Here is an 18,495-nt window from a genome sequence, read left to right as displayed (position 1 = left end):
GGCTGTGGTGTGCAGCCTCCTGGCCCCCTCTTATTTTCCCTCCTTTGATCAAGTACCGGTGACCTCAGAGCATAAGATCAGGTTGCCTTCACCAATCCCCAGCACCAGGAAGGCCCTCGGGAATCATGGAGGTGGGCCATGGGAAGGACCGCGAGACTGCCAAGTGCCCTCTTGGGATCTCAGGGGAAGGAGTGGAAGAGCATCTCAGGATTTCAGGATGCCATGATGGAATCCCTGCAAGAAAAGGCTGTCTCCCTCCAAGGCCTTCAGTGAAGACCTCTTTCTGTGTGGGGCCCGTGGTGTATCTTCCCTCTCTTGCGGTCCTCGGTCACAGACAAATGGGGCTTTCCCAGCAGACTGAGTTGCTTAGGGACTTTGCACCGGGTAGAGCAGAACCACTTGAGGAGGTTCGAGAGCAGCTGCTTCATGGCAGGGACATGGTTTTATGCACAAAGTGTGGTCCACTTAGAGCAAGTTTGCTGATGCCCTGGAGTTCCCAGAAGCGTGACTAGGCCTGAGCCGGAAGAGTGACACACACCCGAGTGACAATGAGCATCTTCACAGAGAAGCACCGCTTTGATAAGAACTGACTGAAGAACTGGAGAAACTTCGTTTCAAAGAAGTCTGAGGGGGATATAATTGCAGTAAGAGCAACAAAAGACTTACTGAAGATTTTAAGAGAAAGATTTGGGGCGCCGGGGTGGCTCAATCGGTTAAGCGTCTGCCTTCGGCTCAGGTCATGATCCCGGGGTCCTGGAGTCAAGCCCCGCATAGGGCACTCTGCTCAGCGGGGAGTCTCTTTCTCCCTCTGCCTCTCCCCCTGCTGGTGCTTTCTCTCTCTCTCTCTCTCTCTCTCCCTCTCTCAAATCAATAAAATCTTTAAAATAAAATTAAAAACTTTAAATTCATTAGTTTAAAATTTTAATAGGTAAACTGTAAACAGTAACGATCACTGCTGAGAACAAAATTGATTTTCCAAAGGAATATCTGACAACACTGAGGAAAAATTCAAAGAAATGGAAATCAGAAATGAATAAATAAGATCTGAGGAGAGGTCCAGACCTACCTTACAAGTATCAGGAGGACAAAAGGAGAAAAAATCAGAAGTGATCATTGAACTAATGCAAAATTTACTTGAGCTGAAAAAAAGTCATGCCTTAGACTAACAAGGCCTTCGAGTCCCAGGGAGAATTAGCTAAACAGACACAAACCTAAACAGACATAAACCTATTTGACTTTAAGGAATTAAGAGAAAAATTATCAGAGTTCCAGACAGAAACCACAAGTTCCTTCTAGAAAATGAGACAGAGTAGCATTGAATTTTGAATCTAATCTATAACCCTCAGAGCTGAAAGAACTGTCAGTCTGTCTGTCTTTCTCTCTCTCTCTCAGAACCTTGCTTCATATCACATACATAAGCAGATGTCGGATTGATTTAAGTCCTAAATTGATTTAAGGTCTAAGTATTAAAAAAATAATAAAGAATTTAGTAGACAATCTAGGGGAATATATACATTTGGGAAGTGGTAGACCACCTTAGGTAGAGATAAGACCCACAAGCCACAGAAAAAATGAGGTCCCACTTTACTTTACAAACTTGAAAAAGTTTGCATGTCAAAAGGTACAGTAAAGCCACACTCGGTCAACAGACGGTGAAAAGCATCTGTAACATCAGAGCTGTTAAAAGAGTTCATGCCTCTGATATATAGAGAGTGCCTACAAACCGATGAGAAGACAAACAGCCGATTGAAAAACAGACAAAAGGAGATGAAAGAGAAGTTCACGGAAGAGAAAATAGAAACGACCCTGAATTTCACTGAGCCAGGGAACACCATTAGTTCTGGACCATGCTGAGAGACCTTTATCCACCCATCAGGTAGGCAAAAATTTGTATGAAATCATAGATAAGAAACACAGTCCCATTCTTTGATAAATTTTACATTATATCTTGTGTGATTGTTAAGTCAATTCAAAGTAGTCTGTTTAAAGGCTGTGACTTTTTCCTACCTGGTTTCAAAATTTCAGAAAACCATCACTGAAAATAAGTTTCTCGTTCTTGAAGAATACATTTGGATGATGAAAAGTAGCAAGAATAGCAGATTAACCACGGATTCAAGGTTCCAGTTTTTTTCCTTCGTTGGTCATTCACACTTGTGAGTCATCTACTTTTATTATCTGGCTTTCTTAGTGTCCTAAAGGTCTGACCCCCGAATGAGTTTGGATGGTTGTATCATCCTAACAGAAGAAGACTCCATAACTCAAAGTGTCTTAAAGGTAAAAAAGAAGTATTTTAATCTCCTATAGAAGCAGCTCATGGCAGGGCTGGCAGAGAATGTGGGTTATTCACACTCTCTCCATGATTCTGTACAGTTTTCCCTACTCTGCCCTTTCCCTCTGGCAGGGTTGGCTTCCACTCCCTGCTGATTGTAAGACGGCGGCCAGCATCAGGGGCACTGCCTTCCTTGTTCGTGTTCAGAGACAACCCAGATATTTCTGTAAAGCTCTTACCTTTTGTCTGAGTGGGACAACCTAGTTTACTTGTCTCTCCTGGAACAGTAACAAGGCGCTGACTGATTCGAAGCTGGCTATGTGAATGGCCCACGAAACAGAACCGTTCCCTGGTCCTGTGGATGGGGCCAGCTTCCTGTGAGTCACCTGGGCTGCAGGGGAGGAAGCACACAGAGCCCTGGGGTTCCATTAAGGAGGGGGAGTGGATTCTGGCAGACAACTGTCCAGCCCAGCACTGCCACATGCTGCAGATGGCCGTACCTAGAAATGGTCACCGCCATCGTATAGACTCTCAGTCGGCCTCACAGTGAATTGTTATAGTAGTCTTCTAGTGCCATTGCAGCAAATGACAAACTTTCAGTGGCTTGAAACAATACATTTTATGACCTTGCAGCTCTGGAAGTCAGAAGTTCAAAATCAGTCTCGGTGTGGTAAAATCAAGGTGTTGGCAGGTGTGCGGCTCTGCCTTCTGGAGGCTCTCGAGGAGAATCCATTTTCTTGCCTTGTCCAGCTTCTAGAGGCTTCCTGCATTCCCTGGCTTGTGGCCCTTCATCATATCACCTTTTCTCCCTCTGTTTCCATCTTCCCATGGCCTTGTGTCTGATCCTCCTGTCTCCTTATGGATACTCATGATTACATTGGGACCACCCAGATGATCCAGGATAATCGCTCCCTCTCACACCTGAATTTAATCACACCTTCTAAATCCCATTTGCCGGGTAAGGTAAGATACTCAAAGGTTCTGGGGATTAGGGCATGGACATCTTTGGGGGGGGGGTAATTATTCAGCTAATCAGCTGCCTCCTGTACTCCTGTTTGTGCCTCGCAGCTGTGTTTCCCGCCTCATCTCACATGTGTCTCCTGTGTTTCTCTCTTCATTTGCATTGTACATGAGAAAAAGCAGCAATTTAAACAACTGAATATTAGATTCTGGAGACAGAGTTGCAGGAATAAAAGCACATATAATTTCATTTGTCTCCTGAAAGTTTTTGTTTGGAATTTGAAATTTAATATAATTTTGCCTATGTAAAGTGAATATTAGTGAAACAGTTGATCCGAAATCTCTTTTCAAAGAATATACTGTTCTTGTAAAAGCCCTTCAAAACAATATTTTAAGTGCTGTTTCCAAATGGAGTTTATACTTTTGCCCTTATTATTGTATTGAAGGTCTGTTTGAGGGTGTGTATGTGTGTGTGTGTGTGTGTGTGTGTGTGTGTGTGTGTGTGTTTTCCCAAAGTGAATTTGCTTCGGGATCTACTAATACCTTTAATTTTTCACCAGAGAGGAGATGAATTAGTGCATCTTCTAGACTAAGTTTTCTTAGCACTTGGAGAATCTGGTATAACAAATATTCATGGGAGAACGGAAGGACAGTGGCTCTTACATCCCATATACTTTTGACAGCAACAGCATAAACCTGAACAAACTGTACATTCTTGGTGCATCACTTCAGCTGATAATGTGTTCTGTGAAGTATTCTTTAGTCCTTAGTAATTCATTTTTGTATGAGATAAAAGTACTTCAACATACATTAGAGAAAGCAGAGTGGTGATTTTAAAATTTCAGCAGTGACCATTTTTTAGCAGTTCTATCAGCATATTAATTGACATTAAAACCCATCAAAGCCCATTTGGGAATGAAAAAGTTTGAGATGGTTCAGTTTTGTGTATGATATTTGTATTTATTTGTATGATAACACTTAGTTATACTTTTATTAAGTCTCAGTGCACCATTCAATAATGATTCGTGGGCTGTGGGTTTCCTGAAATTGTATTTCATGGAATGAGCAGTTAGAAAAAGTGAATCTGCACAGCCAAGGAAACAGTCAAAAAAACTAAGAGGCAGGGGCGCCTGGGTGGCACAGCGGTTAAGCGTCTGCCTTCGGCTCAGGGCGTGATCCCGGCGTTATGGGATCGAGCCCCACATCAGGCTCTTCTGCTGTGAGCCTGCTTCTTCCTCTCCCACTCCCCCTGCTTGTATTACCTCTCTCGCTGGCTGTCTCTATCTCTGTCGAATAAATAAATAAAATCTTTAAAAAAAAAAAACTAAGAGGCAGCCCACGGAATGGGAGAAGATATTTCCAAATGACAATACAGATAAAAGACTGGTATCCAAGATCTACAAAGAACTTCTCAAACTCAATACGCAAGAAACAAACAAATCAAAAAATGGGCAGAAGATATGAAGAGACACTTTTCCAATGAGGACATACAAATGGCTAACAGACACATGAAAAAAGGTTCAACATCATTAGCCATCAGGGAAATTTAAATCAAAACCACACTGGGATACCACCTTATGCCAGTTAGAATGGCAAAAATTGACAAGGGAGGAAACCACAAATGTTGGAGAGGATGTGGAGAAAGGGGATCCCTCCTACATTGTTGGTGCAAATGCAAGTTGGTACAGGCACTTTGGAAAACAGTGTGGAGGTCCCATAAAAAGTTAAAAATTGAGCTACCCTTTGATCCAGCCATTTCACTACTGGGTATTTACCCCAAAGATACAGACATAGTGAAGAGAAGGGCCATATGCACCCCAATGTTCATAGCAGCATTGTCCACAATAGCTAAATCATAGAAGGAGCCGAATGCCCTTCAACAGATTAAGGAGATGTGGTCCATATATACAATGGAATATTACTCAGCCATCAAAAAGAATGATTACACAAATTTTGCAGCAACATGGACGGGACTGAAAGAGATAATGCTAAGTGAAATAAGTCAAGCAGAGAAAGATAATTGTCATATAGTTTCACTCATTTGTGGAACATAAGAAGTAGGAAGATTGGTAGGAGAAGAAAGGGAAAAAGAAAGGGGGATAAACAAAAGGAATGAACCATGAGAGACTATGGACTCTGGGAAACAAACCGAGGGCTTGGGGAGGGGGGGGGATGGGATAGGCTGGTGATGGGTATTAAGGAGGCACGTATTGCATGGTACATTGGGTGTTTTACGCAAGTAATGTGTCATGGAACTTTGCATCAAAAACTAGGGATGTACTGTATGGTGACTAACATAATATAATAAAAAATATTAAAAAAAAGACAAAGAAGTGGTAATGGCTTTCTTCCAGACCGTTGGTGGTGGTGTGGGGCAAGAGATGGTGGCAGAGCTGGATGGCGGCAGCCTGCAGAGCCGGAGAAAAACCATTCCAACAGCAGCACCTTGTCTGACCGAAGACTCAGCAACTCCAGCCATTGTAGCATTGAAGAAGAGCACCGCCCCGTGTATGAAATGGTGCAGCGGATTCTCTTGTCAACGCGAGGTTATGTCACCTTTGTGAACGAAGTCTTTCATCAGGTTAGTGTGTGTGTGTGTGTGTGTGTGTGTGTGTGTGTGTGTGATAAGTTCATGAAATTGAAGAGACTTGTTCTTGGTCTTTTGCTCATAGTCCTGCAAGAAATACTACTGATGAGTTGGGCTACATTACTGGACTGAATAATGATCCCTCTAATCCTGCTTTTAATTTGTCATGTGGAGTGTTGTGATTTTGTGTATGATTCTTTAAGATTTTGTTTTTGTAAAATTCCTACATGTGGAGGGGAAATTCTATATCTGAGCAAATCATTCCAAAAATACCCTCACGTGTCGGTAAGAAACTTGAAACCCAGAGGTAGGTGGGAAGAAAGCTCTTGCTGAATACTCATCAACCAGTGAACATGGCAAAGAGGAGCCCCAGGCTGGTGTTGTCCCAAGGGCCAGAGGGAGTTCTGTGGAGGCTTTGCAGATGGTTGTACTTTCCCTGCAAACACACATGGCATGAACATGTGATTGAAGTATTTATGACGTAAGAGGAAAAAGTTGGGTGGGGAGGGGAATAAGGGGAAAGCAAGGGATGACGCTGATACAGCACCCTGGTGGTGGCCACTGTGGTGAGTGAAAAGGGAGGGGAAGTACAAACAAGAAAGCAGGTGCAAGTGCGGAAGAAGATGGCAGAGAGAGACCAGAGGCCGGGCAACGATTAGCAGCCCTGAGCTACAACCGGGGCTGGCTCTGCCCCCCCAGGGGCATTGTCCGGAGACATTTTTGGTCATCACAACTGGAGAGAGGGCAATGCTGTTGGCATCTAGTGGGTAGTAGCCAGTGATTATCCTACAGGCATAGGACAGGGCCTGCACTAGTCCACGACAGGGAACATCAGGCCTCAAATGTTAGTCGTGCTGCTGTGGAGAAGCTCTGACAGAGGAAACAGAACCCGTGGTGCAGCGGAGAAAACAGCAGACCTGTGGTGTGGGCTGGAGCCACTGGCCACCTGTATCTTGGTACCGGTGCCCTGGGAGACAGAGCCTGGCTCTTTTGTGGGTGTGTGCATGTGATGGGGACTAGCTGTTGAGTCTGGGCACACGCACAGAAGGTGAGGCCCCTGAATGGCAGACCTGTGATCCGTGGGGAGAAGGGGAGGAGCCCTGTGCACACACGTGACCGGTGCATGCACAGTATGAAGAGCTTTCCGAGGAGGGGCAAGACTTCTAGATAGCGATGAACCCTTTCACTTCTGAGACTGTCATTAAGGAAAAATCAACCAAGAATGAAAGTCCCAGTGTAATCCACAGCAATCTGGAGGTTTTCACGTATTTTGTATTTTAGTGAATAAAAAGGTTGGACTTAAGAAAATATTAGTGTAATATTCTCACTCCCTGACTGTGTCTTCTCTGTCTCATTTCTTTGCCCCTGTTTTCTTTGACCCCAGATTCCAAGAATTGACCAAGTTCTGGGCTTGAGCCTCTTCTGCTGTAACTCCACGCTTGCCTCCTTCGGGCTCGGAGCCAGCAGCCATGTGGCGTGAGACTCTCACTCAAGCTTTTTGTCTGGACCTTGCTTCTTGTTTGCACACTTGCCTTTTAAAATGCCCCCTGGTGACCTTGTCTGACATTCTAGTGGTGTCTTAATGATGACGAGGCCAGAGCTGAGCTTATTTTCTTCCCTAACATCAGCTTCTCCTCATGACTTGACCACTTCTTTAACGGGACTCGTGTGCTTGTGTGCATATTAATTTCAGCCCTCCCGTGCTTCTCGTCTCCAGCTCCTCCAGTGAGCCATCCCTGGACAAGCCATGCAGGGGGCTTTCTCACTCCTGCTCCCTCCTTTTCCTTTGGCCATGGTTAGCAGCATGCTCCCGGAGCCCCACACCTGCTGTGTCATCCCTTTCTAGCCTATACTGTATATGTCATGCCACCAAAACATTGTTTTATCATAATAGTCCAGGACTTAAAAATCTACCCTAGTCTGTCCATTAACGTTGCCCTGTTGCGTTCCTGTTGTACCCACGGAAGGTACTTGGTAACCATTTAATTTGAGTTGAAGTCAGCAAGGTCATATAATTGAGGATAGAGGTCATATTCTTTATAGAGTAAAGGACTAGATCATAGTATTTCAGGCTTTGTTGATCACACAGACTCTGTTACAGCTATTTAGCTCTGTCTTTGTAGTGAGAAAGGAGACATGGACAACACATAACGAAGAAGCGTGGCTGCGTTCCCGGGGAACTTTATTTAGGAAAGTCACTTGGCAGGCTGGATTTGGATGACAGGCCATACTTTGCAGGCCCTGATCTGTAGCAATGTTTTAAGCTCTTGGACGCCAGTGCTTACTGTAAGACTAGATATGATTGACAAAGCTTGTAAATTTTGCACACGAGATAATGCTAAACTGATGTGGTTTTACCTTTATTGTGTAAACTGTTAATTTACTATATGGAAAGTTTTGTCTGCATCCATTATTGACATTGCACCGCTGGCAGAGGGTGCTCTAAATTCTGCATTCCATTTAGTCCTCACTCCAGTCTAAATTCAGTTCAGAAGTAGCTTGGGCCAAGTAGGTAACTGCAGACTACTTATGACCGAACTTCTGAGACATCTTTGTGCCGTGAAGCCAAAAAACATTTTATTTACACCTTCTCATTATTCTTCATCAAATCTAATTTGAAAGCATGTATGTGAAATTTAAAATGTAAGGGTTGTGCATGTGAAAATACTAAGTAGAGATTCTTGAAGGGGCGTGGGTTTTAACATTGCATTCTATTGCCCTCTTGAGGTCAATGATGTATTATTCTTTTTTTGGGGGGTGGGATTTTTTTGTCTGTTCTTTTTTTTTTAATTAATAATATTTTTTTATTCTATTATGTTAGTCACCATGCAGTACATCCCTAGTTTTTGATGTAAAGTTCCATGATTCATTACTTGCGTATAACACCCAGTGCACCATGCAATACGTGCCCTCCTTAATACCCATTACCAACCTATCCCATTCCCCCATCCCCCTCCCCTTGGAAGTCCTCAGTTTGTTTCCCAGAGTCCATAGTCTCTCATGTTTCATTCCCTTTTCTGTTTACCTTCCCTTTCTTCTCCTACGGATCTTCCTGCTTCTTATGTTCCATAAATGAGTGAAACCATATGATAATTGTCTTTCTCTGTATTGTTCTTTTCAGGATGGCAAAATGTGACTTGTTTCCTAGTGATTTCGTTTTCAATTTTAAAGTGTTCATTGACTATTTAATATTTAGGCCTAAAGGCCATTAAAGTTTAAAATGTACATTCAGGAAGCTCGTGTTCTCAGTGAAGGAGGTAAGATGTGTGTGTATGCACCAGGGAACAGTGCATGATGGAGGAAGGTCAGATGTCCATGGGTGTGGTGTCGAAATAAATGCTGACAAGGGGCCCCGAGCGCAGAGAGGCTCGTGACAGGGGCTAACTGTGCAAGTCTCCTTGGCCTGGATGGTTCGGTAGGTTGCAGGCAGTGGAAATAGATGGTAAATGAGGGGAGATGAGGTTCAGTGGTGCTCAGGGCAGCCTCAGTTTGCTGCTGCCCCCAGCAGGCAGGCTAACAGTGAGTGGTAGAAGCTTCAGGTGGGGCAGTTCTGGTCTCGGGGTCACTCCGCTGGAAACTTGTCTTCTTACCAGTGTTTTTCTTACCTGTTGTGACCATTTGTAGGTCATGAAATCAACTTATCAAAAGCCAGTATTTTGGGGCGCTTGGGTGGCTCAGATGGGTAAGCGTCTGCCTTCGGCTCAGGTCATGATCTCCAGGTCCTGGGATCAAGCCCCACACTGGGCTCCCAGCTCAGCGAGGAGTCTGCTTCTCCCTCTCTCTCTCCCCCTGCTTGTGCTCTGTCTCTCTCTCCCAGATGAATAAATACAATCTTTTAAAAAAAGGCCAGTATTGTTTTAAAATAATGGAATAGAAGAGAATAGGATGGACTGAAACATTTCAGAGTACCCTGCATATTCTAAGGATTAGTATTTCTTTGTAAACCTTCTAAAACAACATTTATTATCCAAATGCATATATGCTTCTGTAAAATGTCTTACTTAGGTTATGGGTCTGAAAAGTTCAAAGCACTGCTCTAAAGGTTATTTGTCGATTATGTTGTTTTGTTGGTGTTGGTTTTGTTTTAAAAAATAACTTTATTTTTAAAAAAGTGAATATTCATTAGACAAATAGAGTCCCAAGCCAATCACTCAAAATACTGCCATTAAGCAACCCCTGTTGATGTTTGTAGAGTATCATTCCAGGTATTCCTGCATGTGTCTATTTGACTGCTGGCCTGGCTAGCTAGAGAAGCAAATAAGAGCCTGGCAGAGAGGAGATGGGTAAGGCAGGATATAAACAGAGAGCAGCCTGGCAGACAGACAGGAAGGCTTACAGAGGAGCTGATGGACATAAACAAACTGGCAGGCAGGCATAGAAGATGAGACAGGTAGGTGTAGACAGGCCATCTGGCAGAGGTGGAAGTGAGCAGGGAGGTGTAGATGGACAGGTGCGTAGGTGCAGACAGACAGGCAGACAGAGAATTTGGCAGGCAGTTAAAGATGGACAGGGGCGCCTGGGTGGCACAGCGGTTAAGCGTCTGCCTTCAGCTCAGGGCGTGATCCCGACATTATGGGATCGAGCCCCACATCAGGCTCCTCTGCTATGAGCCTGCTTCTTCCTCTCCCACTCCCCCTGCTTGTGTTCCCTCTCTCACTGGCTGTCTCTCTCTGTCAAATAAATAAATAAAATCTTTAAAAAAAAAAAAGATGGACACGCAGGCAGCCAGCCATGGATGGGTGAAGGTAAAACCAGACAGAGGTTGACTGAGGTAAAGGCAGAGACAATGGGAGGGTATGTGGAGGCACCGGGGTGGGGGTGAAGGATTGACAGGTAACTTTATGACAATGGAATCTTAATTCTTAATGATGCTTTTGTGCGTTTTTAATGAAGAGCTCTGAATTTTATTTTATTTGAATTTGACAGCAGAAAAAATAAAGAGAAACAGAATTGTAGAAATTCAAATAAACATTTCCTTTAACACAAGAAATATTAATTACCAAAATATTTATCTATAATGAGAAGATTAAAATCACATTAAGGTGGTGGCATCAGTTTTTATCCCCGTGGTGTAATTTTAGATAGCACTTATTGATTTCTTAAGAAATCTGAAGAAATTATCAGCCTGGTATTTTCTTCAGCCTCCTGTTCCCATCCACTTATTTCATTATATTATCAATTGTGAGCCTGAATTTACTATTATTTGCAGTCAGTTTTGGAATTCTGATGTGCAGAGTTGTTCAGTCTTGGTTCTGAATTTAGCTACACTCTCCTCCTGGTGTCCTGAGTCCTAACATGCTTGCTTTGATGCACTTCTTGGATGGCCTTGTTTTGTCATTGAGTGGGTGTTTTCAAGAAGGTGTCTTGAGGCTCTAGTCCCTGAGTTCGTTTGTGATGAGGAATGTTTCCCTTTTGCTTTTCCACATGAAAAACAGTTTAACTGGGTATAATAATTTCAGATCACCCTTTCTTCCAATTAGGAATTTTCAAGTCAAAACTTTCCTAGAATTTTCAGTATGAATACCTTCAACATGTTTAAAGTAATAAAAGACAACTTGGAAATGTTTCCAGGAAACAAGAAATTATAACAAACGACTAAGCAGATTTGAATAATAAGGAAATAGAACTCCTAGAGATGAAAAAAAAAAGTAATAATTGAAATAGTAAAGGAAAACCTTAGTGGGTGAGTTTAGTAGCAGGTTAGGTACAGCTGAGGACTGAATAAACAGAATGACAGACCTGAAGAAATTATCCCAACTGTCCCCCAGAGAGACAAAGATGAAAAATACGAGAGGTCGAGACATGGAGAATACGGTGAGAAGGTAGGAAGCGTGTGTTCCATTCTTCTCTATCCTTATTTTTTTGATCTGCTGTTCTGCAAGTTACTGAGAATATCCTACTATAACTGTGGATTGGTCTATTTTTTTTCAAAGTCTATCAGTATTTGCTATACACACACACACACACACACACACACACACACACATATATATTTGAGGCAAAATTATTAGTTTCAGTATGGATTCACAAATGTCATATGTTTCTTTGAACTGATTCTTTCATCAGGAAGAATTTTTTCTCTTTATTAATACTTTTTTTTCCTTTTTGGCCTCAAAGTCAGTCTTGCCTGTTCTTAATATAGCTCTACCAGTTTTCTTTTGGTTAGTGTTTGCATGGTGTATCTCTCTCTTTTTACTTTCAACCTCTCTACATCCGGATGTTTTTGGCGTCCCCTTATAAATGGCAAATGGTCTTTTAATACTTATTAAAATCGAACCTTATAATTTCTATCTTTTGATTGGAGCATTGTTCCCTTTACAGTTGACATAACAACTACTGTAATGGTGTATAAGTTCACTATCTTACTTTCTGCTCTCTAATTGTATTGCTGATTGTATTGAATTCTCTCAGGCTGGTTGTTTTTAGCATCCCGTTTTTCTCTTCAAGCTTAGTGTTTTTACACTCATTTGTAATATTTTATTGTTTGCATCCCTAACTTAAAATCTAGCATTAATTTCAACTTTTACCCTGTAAGTATGCACTCCAGTTCCATTTATTCCTTCTCAGTTCATATGCCCCTGCTATGTACAGATTTGCCTCAACTCACAATGCAGTTCTGTCCCGATAAAGCCATCAGAAGTTGAAAATAGAGTAAGTCAGAAATGCATTTAATACACCTACCCTACCGAACATCATAGCTAAGCCTCACCGACCCTGAGCATGCTCAGAACATTTACTTTAGCCTACAAGTTGGGCGATCTCATCTAACACAAAGCCTAGCTTATAATAAAGTGTTAAATATCTCATGGAATTTATTGGATACCATACTAGAAGTGAAAAAGAGAATGGTTATATGGGTACAAAATGGTAGTAAGTGTATCAGGTGTTTATCCTTGCGATCCCAGGGCTGACTGAGAGCTGTAGCCACTGCCACCGCCCAGCGCCACAAGAGAGTGTCATACTACATATCCCTAACCCAGGAAAAGATCAAAATTCAAAGTACAGTTTCTACTGAATATGCGTGACTTTCGCACTGTCATAACGTTGAAAACTTCTGAGTTGAACTGTCCTAAGTTGAGGACCATCTGTATTTGAATTCCATATTATGAATATATTATTTATATGTATACACATATATTATCTCTTTCATATTTATTATTTTACCCAGTTTTATTCTTTTATATATATATTCATATATATATATTTTATCCAATTAGAGTTATCCAAATAATTACCTGTTTATTGCACTTTCATCTCTTCCTAAATCTCTGATCCAGAATTATTTTCCTTCTGCCTAAAGAATAACTTTTAGTATTTCCCTTAGGTCAGATCTCCTGGTAAAAGTTTTTCTCATTTCTGTATCTGAAAATTTCTCTATTTTGCTTTTGGTTTTGAAGTGCAGTTTTTCTGGATATTGAATTCTACCCGGGCAGCTGTTCTCTCTTTGCACATTGAATATTTGTTGCATTGTCTTTGAGAAGTCATGTGAGGTCACGTGGTAGCTCCTTTGGAGGAAATGTCTCTTTTTTCCTCTGGAAGCTTGTAAGATTTTCTGATTGTTCTTGGTTTTCAGCACTTTTACTGTAAGGTACTCTGTATTTACCCTGCTTGTTTGTGATTCTTGAGTCTGTGGATTGACATCTTTTACCAATTTTGGCAAAATTCTCGGGCATTCTCTCCTCAAATATCATATCTGCCCTCTTTTGCTAATCTTCTTTCCTTGTGCCTCTGCAGCCAAGTATAGGAGCAGCTTTTCATTGTGTTCTCTCTCTTGCCTTCCTTTCTGAGTAGGCCGTCCTTTCGTCTCACCGTGCTTCACTCTGGGTGTTTCCTTTGGTTTTTTCATCCTGTTTTCAGCTATGTCCATTCTGTTGTCAATCCATACCCACTGAGTTTTTCATTTTGGTTATTTTATTTTTCAATTCCATTTCCATTTCTTTTTGAAACTTTCTTTATCCTGATCTCCTATGTCTTTAAAGTATTGTCTGGTTTTTATTGTGGTGTTGTTAATGTTGACTTCTTTTCTCATATTTCTGATTTTTAATGAATATGCTACGTATCATATTAACCAGACAGTTTGTACAAATCATTTGGGTTTTACTGTGACCTTATTTTCCTACAGAGAACGTTTCTCTTTGCTTCTTACGAGGAGGATAACATGATATACCTTTGATTTTGGATTTGGATTACCTCATTGTCTACATTTGTCCAAACTCATCACATGGTTCACTTAACATTTGTGCATTTCCTGATTTATAAATTTTATGTAAAGTACCATAAAGAAATTTTGAACTGTAAGGAAGTGATATGCATGTTGAAATGTTTAGGGGTGAAATGTACTGATGTTTGCAGATTTCTTTGCAATGCATCAAAAATAAAATGGGTTGAAAGAAGGATAAATAGGGGTGGGTTGATAGGTATGTGGTAAGCAAATCTAGCAAATGCTAATGGTAGAATCTAGGCGGCAGTACATGGTATTCACTTTAAAGTATTTCTACTTTATTGTATGTGTGAAAATATTTGTAATACAATTTGGAACAACATTAGACTGGGACAACATTGTACTTTGTCATATTCTTCTTTGTCTTTGTTGATTGTTCTTGAGATACAAGTCAGAATATTTGTTACATTGATATGTTACCTTCTTGTTATAACACAGACTCCTCTATTCTGGAATTTGATATGACATCAATGGAAATATATATATTGCATGAATCCTTGTTACACTAAAGTCTGCCTGTCATTGGATCCTGTAGCGTGAACATTAAGGACAGTATGAAATCTCTGAATCTTGAGATTTCAAGACCTAGAATCATCGCTAACTTACTTTGTAACCTTGGGAAAATATCTCATGTGTTCTGAGCCTCAGCTTAATTTTTCATCTATGGAATGAAAACACTTCTGTAGTATTGAGTTCCTCTCTTTGTGTTTACCCCTCAGTCAGAAATATTCCTTAGAGCTAATACTCAAAAGGCAAATACATTTCTCCTTTACCGTTTTGTTTATATGTTTGGAATCTTACATTAAATCAGAAGTCTTACATGCATATGTGTAAAGAGAGTCTGTAATGTTCAAAAGTTCATGGGGTGCTCTGTGGCTCAGTCAGCTAAAGTCTGACTCTTGGTTTTGGCTCAGGCAGTGATCTCAGCATCATGGTATTGAGCCCCATGTCAGGCTCTGTGCTCAGTGCTGGAGTCTGCTTGCTCTCTCCCTCATCCTCTGCCCTTCCCCTGCTGGGCACATGCTCTCTCTCTCTCTCTCTCAAATAAATGTGAGAAATCGGAAAAAAGAAAGTTCACATCAATGTGCACAGTGCTACAGCTGGCCAGAGGCTCTCTTTCATGTGTTTTCTGCGAGCCGCATTCACTAGCATACCAGTGAGTACAGACACCTGAGTACAGTCTTGACTCATTGGTATGCTGGTGAATGTGGGCTCCCAGAAAGGGATGGTAAGGTGGAAGGGAGGGGCGAAAAAGAAGGAAGGAAGAGAAAGACAAAGGGGAAGAAAAAAGAAAGGCTCCAATTATTAGCATTTGCCAACTTCTGTGGTGTAAATAATCCTTCTGTCACCAGCACGACATCCCTGCACATGGAGTTAGGCGGAGGTGTGACAGTTGGCTGCAGCTGGCTGCAGTAGTCTGTCTGTTGTCTTATACTCAATTTCTAATTCATTGGGTTGTATAACTGTTATGGTTTATATAGCCACTTAAAGTATCTGTGTAGGCGTGCATGTTGGCTATTTTTGTGAAAAAAATATTCAGAATACAGAAGTTATTTTTAAATTGCATGACATTTTCTGGCCCAATTGAAAATGCCTTTTCTCTTCAGCAAGTTTGGTGTGCACAAAAATATCTGGCTCCGTATGTTTCAGAGGAAAGTCTGAACTTGGTGGTGGTGATTAGAAATGTCTGTTATGCGTCTGTTACAGTGATCTGAGCAGGTGTGGAGTTAAAGGGAGTCTTCTCTTTTTATTTTAGGCATTTTTGTTGCCTTCCTGTGACATCGCTGTAACAAGGAAGGTAGTTCCAGTGTACAGAAAGTGGATTCTCCAGGACAAACCTGTGTTCATGGAAGAACCAGATAAAAAAGAAGCTGCCCTAGAAGATGCTGAAAAATTAGGATTTTCAGAGACTGACAGCAAAGAGGTAATACGTTGTCGCTTGTTTCAGCTGGGAGTACACGTATTTTAGCAAAGTCTACCCGATCGGGCGAGGGTGCCAGTCAGTGGGGCACAGGCCGGCGGGGCTCTTTTATCGTAGTTGCTTCTCTCCAGTTGCTGAGTTCCGTGAGGACCTGCTTCAGTGAGGCTGCTTCTGGGCTGTCTTCAGGATCATTGGTCACCTCCTTCCCCTCAGGCTAGGTCCGGCTGTGCATGGCAGCTTTGTCATTCACTGTGGCGGCAGACTTGTTTTATGAACCATTGTATGTTCACACGTCTGCGTGTGAGACTAAAAATGTCACTGCCGTATTGGTATTGACATGTTTAAACAAATAGCATTTGAGAAACTAAATTTAGAATGTTTTGGCAGTCTTGTCTTGTGCAGTGGCCTGCCCAGAGCAGCCGAAAGGACTAACCCAATAATGAGTGCTATCTCTTCTCTTAAGAAGCCTCACTTCAGGGCTGGGTGCTGTCCTCAGAGTGAGTGCTGCTGGAATGGAACTTTTCGTCCTGGTTAGGTAAAGCTAGAGGCTGGATAAACCTAAAACGACACAGTGGGATCTCTTCCTGAAACAAAATATGTGTCATATTTCTATTTCTGGCATGCTGTTTTGAAACTAGTCTGAGAAATTATTTTTTTTAAGATTTTTATTTATTTATGTGACAGAGAGACAGCCAGCGAGAGAGGGAACATAGCAGGGGAGTGTGAGAAGAAGAAGCAGGCTCCCAGCGGAGGAGCCCGATGTGGGACTCGATCCCGGAACACCGGGATCACGCCCTGAACCGAAGGCAGACGCTTAAGCACTGTGCTACCCAGGCGCCCCTGAGAAATTATTTCTAAAAGTGGGTGTTGCAGCAATTAACAACAAACATTTAAGACTATTTGTAATCAAAGGCATATCACTTTTAAATATCTGTATTAATTCCATAATTTTTGATTTTTTAATATTGGTGAAATCATTTTAATAACTGGTCATGAGGTCAAAATGAATAGATAAGCAAATGGAATTTATCACACATTTTAAAGGTCTGTTTTAGAGACTCATTCAGTCACTGGACCTGCGTTTATTTCTTCAGCACATACTAAACACTAGGCACTGTTTGAGGTGCTGGAGGTGGTGAACAAAATGGAAAAAAGACTCGCCCTTCTAAAACCTCTATTCTCATGAATTTTGGTGAGTGTAAGGAATTAAATATGTGAACATGTACTTCTTCCCCCTCCGTTAACTGGTTTTTATCTTCTAAAGACCTCATCTGACGGTTCTCGTCATAAGCGATCTTCCAGTTGGGGACGAACATACTCCTTCACGAGTGCAGTGAGCAGAGGATGTGTGACGCAAGAAGAAAATAAGAACGGGAAAGCCAGGGCCCAGGCTATGCTGCAGGTACGTGGCTGCCCGGAAACATAAAGACCTCTGGTTTGAGTCCATTTGAACATTTTGTTTATTGTGATAGCATCATTAAAGTACGGGGATATTTGTATCTACCTGTCAGTAAACAGCTCTTAAGTTCTCATTCTGAGTTTTCTTCCTGACCGCTCATCTTCAGTTTGTAAAGATTCTTTTCTAGTCGAAGGAGACCTATGAGCTGGTTGCAGTTTTTGAGAGGGATTATTATGCAGTGAATGTGAAATGACTGAGATCTAAATCTTAAAAATCATGTCCTGAACACATATGGGGAGTTAGTCCGTCATCTGGACTCTAATTTGCAAGACAAGCATGGTGATTCTATAATCCCATAAAGAATATTCTTCTTAAAAATTGCCTGTTTGATGATAAATGCTCTACTTTTTAAATCTTTATCTGTATGAGTATTTAAATAGAACCAGTGCCATTTGGGAACATTGGAAAGAACAACTTTGGCTGATCACTTAATCTTCCCAGACCTCAGGATTTTACCTCAAAAATGGGGATTGGGAGATTGATTACCTCTTGGCCCCCATCTACGTGGAAGGTTGTTAGGTCTCTAAGTGAAAACACAGAATGCCTCTTTTTCCCCTGCTCCCTGGCGCCCACCTTCTACCCCATATCCACCTGAGGTAGCATAGGCATAGCTTGCCTGTTGCCCAATTTTCAATGACATGCTTTTGTCATCCATCTCTCAGTAGGATTCCTTGTCATGGTATCCTTTTTGCTTTCAGGTTCATTAGCAGTTTAATACTCCGTAACTATTGAATCTTCTCATTTTTCAGTGAAAATCAGCAAATAATTTGAAATCAACTTGAAACAAAATGAAGATGATTTTACTTGAGTAGCTTCAAAGAACTCCGGTGCCAGTTGTTAGGAAAATCTGTGCCCTCACCAGAGAAGTGCATGCCGGAGTCCCTAGCCTGTGTCCCTTGGTATTCCTTGTCCTCCAAGTGGATTGCCATATGCCGTCCTCAGCCATCCCACTGCCAGTATCTCCCTAGGTTCAGGAGAGTGTTAATTTGTTTTCTGAAAGGATGAGTTACATCAACTTGGCCAAACCAAGAAAAAATATTTTCCACTTGATTGTAGCACAACAGTGTTCAAAAATGTT

The 18,495-nt window shown here is 41.7% G+C and overlaps 1 protein-coding gene across 6 annotated transcripts in view; it reads left to right on the top strand.

Moving 5' to 3' along the window:
- LOC113250117 (ral GTPase-activating protein subunit alpha-1-like) overlaps window positions 1-17,597 on the top strand; it is a 252,384-nt gene extending 234,787 nt beyond the window's left edge. For 5 of the 6 annotated variants that reach the window (XR_008959474.1, XR_008959473.1, XR_008959475.1 and 2 more), the window contains 3 exons: window positions 2,026-2,153; window positions 5,584-5,810; window positions 15,794-16,572. The gene's annotated coding sequence lies outside the window, so the exon portion shown is untranslated. Of the gene's footprint in view, window positions 1-2,025; window positions 2,154-5,583; window positions 5,811-15,793; window positions 16,573-16,642 lie in introns of those variants that run through there. The other variant, XR_008959472.1, reaches the window with a different exon arrangement.
- Window positions 17,598-18,495: the final 898 nt, after the last annotated feature.

The sequence above is a fragment of the Ursus arctos genome, unplaced genomic scaffold (assembly GCF_023065955.2).
Source record: "Ursus arctos isolate Adak ecotype North America unplaced genomic scaffold, UrsArc2.0 scaffold_16, whole genome shotgun sequence".
Classification (NCBI taxonomy): domain Eukaryota; kingdom Metazoa; phylum Chordata; class Mammalia; order Carnivora; family Ursidae; genus Ursus; species Ursus arctos.
The sequence above is the reverse complement of the archived record's forward strand: the minus strand, read 5'-3'. Positions and strand labels throughout refer to the sequence as shown.